This window comes from Oratosquilla oratoria, chromosome 41 (assembly GCF_046742065.1).
Source record: "Oratosquilla oratoria isolate Oo_2021 chromosome 41, ASM4674206v1, whole genome shotgun sequence".
NCBI lineage: Eukaryota > Metazoa > Arthropoda > Malacostraca > Stomatopoda > Squillidae > Oratosquilla > Oratosquilla oratoria.
In genome coordinates, this window is record NC_134817.1 from 22,790,654 (window position 1) to 22,800,653 (window position 10,000).

Consider the following 10,000-nt stretch of genomic DNA (forward strand, 5'->3'; position numbering starts at 1 on the left):
TTAGGTTAGGTCAGGTTAAGTTAGCTCAGGTTAAGTCAGGTCCAGTTAAGCTAGGTTAGGTCAAGTTAGGTTAGATTGAGTTAGGTTAGGTTAGGTCAGATGAGATTAGGTTAGTTTAGGTTAGGTTAGGTTAGGTTAGGCTAGGTTAGGTTAGGTCATGTTAGGTTAGGTTAGGTTAGGTTAGGTTAGGTTAGGTTAGGTTAGGTTAGGTTAGGTCAGGTTAGGTTAGGTTAGGTTAGGTTAGGTTAGGTCAGGTTAGATTAGGTTAGGTTAGGTTAGGTTAGGTTAGGTTAGGTTAGGTTAGGTTAGGTTAGGTCAGGTTAGGTTAGGTTAGGTTAGGTTAGGTTAGGTTAGGTTAGGTTAGGTTAGGTTAGGTCAGGTTAGGTTAGGTTAGGCTAGGTTAGGTCAGGTTAGGTTAGGTTAGGGTAGGTTAGGTTAGGTTGGGTTAGATTTCAGATTCATATTCATTTCTTACCTTTCTTAAGTTGTTGAAATCAACTGCATGCCGAAAAATGAAAAAAGTCCCAAAAATCTTCCCAAAACATTAAATATGCATTGTAATCCTAAGTAACTTGTGTCAGAGATACAATCTATTTTCCCTTGTGTAATGTACGTTCCCTATAAATTGCAAGCAACGTGTTGTAGCCTTTTATAACTCGTGTTCTGGGATTTATTGCCCCCACTCGTTTTGTTTTATGCTGCAACCTCATGCACACTAAACGATGCAGCATTATGCAGCTTTGTGTGAAAACCTTACATAGTTCGAGTCTTGTTTTATGCTGCAGTCTCATGCACACTAAACGATGCAGTTTTGTGTGAGACCATTACATAGATCGAGTTTTGTTTTATGCTGCAACCTCATGCACACTAAACGATGCAGCCTTATGCAGCTTTGTGTGAGAACCTTACATAATTCGAGTCTTGTTTTATGCTGCAACCTCATGCACACTAAACGATGCAGCCTTATGCAGCTTTGTGTGAGAACCTTACATAGTTCGAGTCTTTTTTTATGCTGCAACCTCGTGCACACTAAACGATGCAGCCTTATGCAGCTTTGTGTGAGAACCTTACATAATTCGATTCTATTTTGGTTACAACTTGGTGTAGACTTTGTATCAATGATTCTCGAGCACAGAATTGGTACATTTAACTTCGATTTGATCATTTACTCTTCTTTTCTTTCTGGGATAGCTCTCCGCAGAGATTTTATCTAATTTATTTCATTTATTAAACTATTCATTGATTAATCTAATTACATGTTTATTCCATTTCTTTGTTTGTTTACTTTATCAATTTATCTAATTAATTGCCTGTTCATTTTATCTACATATTTGCTTATATGTACATTTGTTCATTTTATATATTTAAATATTCCATTTCATTTCATGATACATAATGTATTTGTTTATCTTATCATTATCAATATTATTACTATAATTATTTTTTTCAATACTTTGCAATATGCAGACATTCCCGAGGAGGGAGCATTAGCAAAGAAATTAAAAATGAAATAAAATAGAATAAATAAATAATTTCGTTTTAGTTATTATTGATTTTTTTTTTTTTTTTGCAAATTGTTCTTAACATCTGAGCAGTTTTCTCCCCAGCCCATTATAAAATTCAACTTATTGGTTTTGAAAATATCACAACGGCTCCATAATTTGTCGAACCCGATGCATTGTTCTTTACTTGGATCATGCGGTAATATACTCGGCCAGACGACCAGTTACAGTCAGTCTATATACCTAATCGTAATTGTCTAGTACAGTTGACAGCCATTCCAGACCAAATAATAACCTCAGGGAAGATGTTGATTTTCCCGATAGACTTGCCCATCAATTTCTGAAACATTCATACTCAGTAGTCAAACTTTTCCCAAAGGAACATTGCTTCAATACACAGGACCTTTCTCTGTTTTGCACGGAAATCTGTGGTAGATTTTGTGGATCTTGGAGCATGAAATCCGATGTCCTCTGTGCTGCCGAGTTTCAATACCTAAGTTTTGGACATTTTGTTCAACTTCAGGTTTCATTTTTTTTTTTTTTTTTTTATGTGAATCTATTGAGTCGTAAATAAAGAGAAGAGTTGGATTTTTATTTTATTTCCTAACGTTTTCTTCTTACTAAGATTTCGTCAGAGGAAGTCCTTGTCAAAACGTTAGGGAATAAGAAAATTAATAAACAATAATGATAAAAGAAAATTTTAAAAATTACGCAGCTTTTCTTTGTATTTACTTCACCTCCTTGCCATCCATTTGTCTTCCATAATTCAATACATTTTTGTTTTAACATCTAAAGCATCAAAGTCTACTGTCCCACATTCGAAAAATTCTATTTTCAATTCTTCCATTACACGCCAGCAGGTTTCCCTCCTCTCCCCTCTTTTTATCACTCAATTGTCATTCAACTTTTCTATTCATAAATAGTTAGTCTACCACAGTATAAGAATTCTTAGCCTCCTAAGAGAAAAAAAAAAAGAGAAAAAAAAAATCCATTCTCATTGTAATCTTAAAAGTATTGGCACGGAAGAATGGTTCTGAAATTTCTATTAAAACTAGAATCTATTCTGACCAGTGTTTTATAAACTACGAGGTGCGACCCCAGGATGTCATGAAATAAAAAATCATTGTTTAACAAGAATAATGAAATAATTCCAGAACAAGTATATGTCATTACGTACGAGCAAAGTATAATGCTATCAGTCATCGCAACCCGTTTTCTATGTATGATTATACATAATACATATAATACGTATTCATACATAATATGTAATATCATAGATGTACATATATAGTGTGGGGGAGGGGGAGGTTGCGGACTTTCAGAAAGCAAAACGAGAGCGTCATATAATAGTGTGAAAACCAGTGCTATGGACAATGATGAATTTGTCTTGATCCATTACTTGACTTAAATCATCACAGAACGACTCAATTTCATCGTCTGAACTCTGTGACGTTGGTGCATAAACCTGAACTATTTTTACTGTGTACCTTTTACACAGTCTGATCACAATCCAAGCTACCCTGTCTGACAAACTACTGAATGTGACTACGTTACCAGCAACCTCTCGGTTTATCACGAATCCTTCTCTTTCTTTGATTGATGATTGATTGAATTTGTCTTACGGAAATATGTTAGAACCTCTAGGTAGAAAGATAGAAAAAGACAGATATTCCAAAAGATACTCGTTCACATAAAAAACCAAATGTAACAGAACAACTCACATTGTATGATTTCAAAGGATAGAAGATAGACAATGAATGTATAAAGAGAAACACTGGCCGTGGAAATAGCATTAGAAAAGGAATAGAGAATAGAGATGGAAGATAACGGAGGACAGTGATGTCTGCCCTCTGGTTAATGCATCAGCATAATCATAAATTGTGTCATAAAGACAAAAGCACTCTATTGCTCTCATGATACTGAAGACTATGGTGTGTACATGCTGTTGATTTCTGGTGTGTGGTAGCGTTTGTTCCATCGCAATTCACTCGAAAAAGAAAAAAACAGAAGAAAGAAGTACAACAGAAAACGGGAACAGTTAGAATGTGGGAGAATATCACGCGCTTACAACAACGTCAAGGGAAAACATCAAAAGCAATAATTCACACGCGGCGAAGATTTCAGTGAGAAAAGAATTCAGTAAAGGTGTACGAGTGAGTGACTATGGAAAACTATGTTCTTCCTCCTACGCGATCCATTCCCTCTCCTCCTTACTCCCCTCTCTCCCCGTCCATCTTTATCACAAAGCATTTGTCTATCTCAGACAGTGTGTCAGTTAGTCAGACTGTTTGACTGTCTGTCTGTCTATCTGTTTGTCTGTGTGTGTTTATTTGTGTGTATATATATATATATGTGTGTATCTGTGTTCGTGTGTGTGTTTGTGTGTGTGCATGTGTGTGTGTTTTCCTGTGTGTGTGTTTGCACGTGTGTATGTGTATGTGTGTGTGCATGTGTGTGTGCATGTGTGTGTGTTTGCATGTGTGTATGTGTATGTGTGTGTGTGTGTGTGTGTGTGTGTGTGTGTGTGTGTGTGTGTGTGTGTGTGTGTGTGTGTGTGTGTGTGTGTGTGTGTGTGTGTGTGTGTGTGTGTGTATAGTGCGCATGTATACGTGTTGTGTGCATGGATCCTGAGTATATATAAGCATAATTTTCTAAAGTTGTACATATGCAGAATATATGTAGCATATGCAAATGTACTTAACTACATGGATTGTAAACGAATACTTAAAACTACCGACGGAGGAGACTGTGCCATAAAGCGAAACCACCAAACCTTCTGTAGTCAAACAAACAAAGAATCAGTTAACTGTAAGTCATCGTTGAGATTCGATGACAGGCAGCTGCCCTCCACGTCCTCCTACTCCTCCTCCTCCTCCTCTTCCTCCTCCTCCTCCTCCTCCTTCGTCGTGCTTAAAGAGGAGGACCAGCCTCGTAGGTCCCTTGGTGGTCAAGAAAGTTAGCCGGACGAGCACGGAACAGCAGTGACTCGCCTCTCTGTAGAAGGACGAGACAGAGAGGGAGATAAGAGGAGGGAGAGATCCTACTGTTGGAGATACCGTGGCGGCGTGGTGGTGTCGGTGTTGGAGCTGTTGGAGACGACGAGCTCTAGACGACGATGCTAAAGGGGATAGGGCTGGGAGAGTACGAAACCAAATACACAAAGATAATTTTGGAATTGTCATGACGATGTTCTTAGGGACACAGAAGACACGCAATAGGATACTGGAGTGTGTAGTTTCTCAAGTAACGTTAGAGAACCATTTGGAGTTGATGTTAGAGGTGTTAGTTGTAGAGATTATGTAACTTCTGGAAATATTAGAAAACACGTTGACAGCATTATAGATGTTAGTGGAATGAATATACAAATTCTGGAAATTTTAGAGAGTTTGTTAGAGGTACTGATGGTGTTAGATAAGGCGGTAGTTAGTAATATAACAAAGAAAATGTTAGTGGTATTAAAGGTGTTATATACGATCGTACCTACTACAATTTCTAGAGATGCTTAAGATCAAATTGCGGGTGTTAGTAGTGTTAGAAATATAGATCGTCGCCATTAATTCTAGATCTTCTGGAAGTTTTAGAAAATAGATTGGAGGTTCTAATGTTGTTGGAAGTGTTGACAGAAGCTTTTGTAAACCTTCTACAATATCAGAGGATAAGGTGGGGATGGTTATTGTGTTAAAGATTAAGTGGAATTGAATAAGGAACTTCATTGGGAAAGTAGAGAACTAATAGATGTGCTTTACGTCAGAGTTGTTGATGGTAACTATTAGAGACATTGTTTAGAGATGATAGAGATAGTAATAATGGAGATTCTGGAGGGTAGTGATGAGAGATTCAAAGTTGCCACGAAGATAAGGAAAGCTCGTTTGACACGTATCGACGTTTCGCCGTGCGCCGTCCACGACACGACGTCGTGTTCTCAAATAACCATGGATGTCTATGGACACTTTCACATGTGGTCGTGGTAGTGGCATGTGAGAGCGTCCACAGACATCCATGGCTATTTAAGACTACGACGTCGTGTCGTGGACGGAGAACGGCGAAATGTCGATACGTGTGAAATGAACCAAAGGGAGATGAATAGAATAGTCCAGTGACAACCAGAATAAAATAAAAAATCACCGTCCGTTATTGTAATATGTCTTCAGCCATTTCTGAAGAAATTACTTTTTTTTTTTTTTTTTTTTTTTTTATAATGACCCGTCATCCAGGAGGTGCCAAGATAAAAGGGAGAGAGGAGGGTAGAGGGGAGTGGAGTATGTAGGGGATGGAGTGGGAGGGAGTGGTTTCTATTCCTTTGTTGTTTGGCTACCTCCCGTGTAAGGGGGAAAAAATAAGCCTTTGGTATATGTATGTAATAATAAAAGATCGAGATACAGAGGAAATAAAGCAACGTTTAATGTCTTTGGGACAATGTGTTGGGATTTGAAAAAAGAAGATGGTATCAAAAACATGAAAACTAATGAAAAGTCTTTAGACTAAGGTGGAGAAGTTGTTACAAAATATGAAATGAGTTTAAGGAGGTGAATTTGTCAGAGAACGAGGTGACGATGGTTTAACGTCACAAACTCCTCCCCCCCTATCGGAAGGCTAGGACGGTGCCCCTCACAGAGAACTTTGGTTCAACTTCGCCGGTGGCAGGACTCGATCCACCATCCCCTCGCCGCGAGTGACGACGCCCTAACCCGCTCAGCCAGCGAGAAGAAGGAGGCAAAGTAAATGTTTTGACGCTGAGAGGGCAAAGGATTCTAGGCTAAACGAAGATGTTTTATAGATTTTAGAAAGGTGCTGATACTGATTTAGACCATGCACTAAGTTTGAGGTGAAGTTCTGTTGTTATTCTTGAATGCAACATTGACATCAAACAATCTAAGAACACAAACAAGTACAGCAGAGTTATTATGATATGGGGTAAAAATTTTCTCGGCGATCGATGAAATATTTTGGATACTTGAAGGTGAAACCTTTCTCATAAATCTTACTAATTTCGTTGTCTAAAGAAAATTGTGTAGCTTTGATTTTTTACTAAAAAGGTTAACCCAACTGCACCTCACCAACTCACCATACTGTCAACTCATTGCACATTTTTATCATAACGTAATCAAGATATAATAATAATAAAAGAAATATGGAGTTAGGTTAGGTTAGGTTACGGTAACTTTAGTTAAGATAGGTTTAGTTTAGGTTAGGTTAGGTTAAGTAAAGCTAGGTTAAGTTGGGTTATATTAGGTTAGGGTTAGGTTAGGTTTGGTTAGGGTTACATTAGGTTTGGTTAGGTTAGGTTAGGTTAGGTTAGGCTATATTAGGTTAGGTTTAGTTAGGTTAGGTTAGGTTTGGTTAAGTTAGGTTAGGCTAGGATAGGTTAAGTTAGGTTAGGTTAGGCTAGGTTAGGTTAGGTTCGGGCTTAGTTAGGTAGGGTTAAGTTAGGTTAGGTTGAGTTAGATTAGATTAGGTTAGTTAGGTTAGGTTAGGTTAGGTTAGGTTGGTTAGGTTTGGTTTGGTTAGGCGATTTTAGGTTAGGTTAAGTTAGTTTAGTGCAATGGGTTGTCATCGACTAGTTCAGTGAAAAGCGGCAAGTTATCACCAAAGTGAAGTGTGTGTGTGCAGTTAGCGTTCCAGCGAGTTGAGATACCCAGGTTTTAGCCCTGCTGGTGCATGTATTCACCTTGGTCTTTGGACCACGTGCTGGACGCGTGATAGACAGCTATTTCCCTCCCGGAAGAGAGCTCAGAGCTCGTATGACCGATCTATGTATGTGTGTGTGGGGGGGGGTGCTTGTATATGTGCGCGCGTTTACTTGCGTGCGTGTTTGTGAGTGTGTATGTAATTGTTTTTGTGTATGCGCGCGCACGTGTATGTGTGTGTGCGTGCGTGCGTGCGTGTGTGTGTGTGTGTGTGTGTGTGTGTGTGTGTGTGTGTGTGTGTGTGTGTGTGTGTGTGTGTGTGTATGTGTGCGTGTGTGTGTGTGTGTGTGTGTGTGTGTGTGTGTGTGTGTGTGTGTGTGTGTGTGTGTGTGTGTGTGTGTGTGTGTGTGTGTGTGTGTGTCTTTGTGTGTGCGCGCGCGTTTACGTGAATGCTTGTTCGTGTGTGTACATAACTGCGATTTTGTGTATGTGTGCGTGTGTGTGTTTGGGTGCGGGTTTATATATATATATATATGTGCGTGTGTATGTGTGTGTCTACGTGTTTATATATTTACGTTTGTTTCGTGTTCGTTTGTGTGTACTTTTGTAAATCATAAGATAATATATTTTTCTTCATAATGAAATTATCTTTCCATTTAAGACATGTTTTTAATAAAGTAACATCCCGCACCATTTTTTTTTTATCAATTTAAGTACTCTGTATCCGTACCACAATTCTACAGAAATACTGACTTCTGCAATTTTTAATGGTAGTTTTTGACCTTGAAATGCGACATCCGAACACTGGAAATTGTTTATATGATTATAGAAATCTTCATAAACTTTTTCATTACCGAAAGGTAATGAAACATAACTAAATATAATACTTAAATGCTAGTTAGGAACGAAATGTAATTAACACTTACTACGGAAGGTGTTAGCGTGTTCGTGTACAAAACAGGAACATCGTTTGGCAAGGGTGAGATGGTCAGCCTAGTATAGCGTTTCCTAACCTGGGAGTGCTGAAGTCAATTATAGTGGATGTTGGGAAGTGATACACACACACAAATAAATATATATATATATATATATATATATATATTATATATATATATATATATAACTATAAAGTAATGTCGTAACACATTCGTAAAGATTCAACAAAAACCCACTGTGTTGGATAAGAAGAAATGAAATAAAATTAATTCCATATATTTCGATCACGGACTGTGATCCTCTTCAGTGGAATACAGAAAGGTAGAGCAAATGGCATGTCTTATATACAATAAAAATAAGGGACAAGGGTAGGACTCAGGTAGCATCTAGTACTTTGCGGGGCAGGTCACCCGCCTTCACCAACGATGGTAACAATTTGTTGACTGCCCAGGTGGTAATGCAGTCAGGTGACCACTGTCCATATGACATATTAAAATTTGGAAATTTGTTAATCAGGGATGATTCTATTATTTTTCATTTAAAACTGCATTTTGAATTAAAGATAATCTTTGCCTCATTCCAATCCATATGATGGCCTTCCTTGTCTACATGTTGGAAGACAGCGGAATTATGTTGTGCGTATTTAATTGAATTTTTATGTTCTTTCATCCTAGTATATAAATCTCTACCTGTTTGTCCCCAATATACATTGTTACAATCAGAGCAAGGGAGTTTATACACACCTTGATGTATTTCTTCTCTAGGTCTTTGATGTACATTGACTATTTTCTTAAACAAATTATTGGGATAACTAAAAACAATTTTAATATCTTCCTGTGGAAGAAATTGAGAAATGTCATTTAAGGACCTATTATAAGGCAATTTAATACAGTTTTTGTCCCAACTGAAGTTCTTACTGGAATGGGAAGTGGATCCAAAGTAACTAGTTTTGGCTTTACTTAGGGCTCTATTTAGAAACCAATCAGGATACCCTATTCTTTTTAATTGATTCCTGATGGTTGTTATCTCCATTTCCAAATAATGTGGACTACATAATCTAAGTGCCCTCAGGAAAAGACCTGAGGCAACACTATATTTAATTTTATCAGGATGGTGACTGAAAAAGTGCACATAACTCCCCGTATGTGTGGGCTTTCTGTACACAGTGAAGGACAATTGGTCCTGATGCCGTATTAATAGGATATCTAAAAATGGTAGTCTATTATCCACCTCCCATTCAACTTTGAATTTAATATTAGTGGCTAAGTTGTTTATTTGTTCAAAGAAAGCATCAAAAGATCCCCATTCGTCATCCCAAATCGTAAAGATATCGTCCACATACCTATACCAAAACATTCCTTGTGGCTTAATGTCTTGTAAAAGCACTGTCTCGAAATACTCCATATATTTCGGATGTTCAATGGGATCTAATCTCTCCCCAGTGTTAGCTAACCTATATATGGAGTATTTCGAGACAGTGCTTTTACAAGACATTAAGCCACAAGGAATGTTTTGGTATAGGTATGTGGACGATATCTTTACGATTTGGGATGACGAATGGGGATCTTTTGATGCTTTCTTTGAACAAATAAACAACTTAGCCACTAATATTAAATTCAAAGTTGAATGGGAGGTGGATAATAGACTACCATTTTTAGACATCCTATTAATACGGCATCAGGACCAATTGTCCTTCACTGTGTACAGAAAGCCCACACATACGGGGAGTTATGTGCACTTTTTCAGTCACCATCCTGATAAAATTAAATATAGTGTTGCCTCAGGTCTTTTCCTGAGGGCACTTAGATTATGTAGTCCACATTATTTGGAAATGGAGATAACAACCATCAGGAATCAATTAAAAAGAATAGGGTATCCTGATTGGTTTCTAAATAGAGCCCTAAGTAAAGCCAAAACTAGTTACTTTGGATCCAC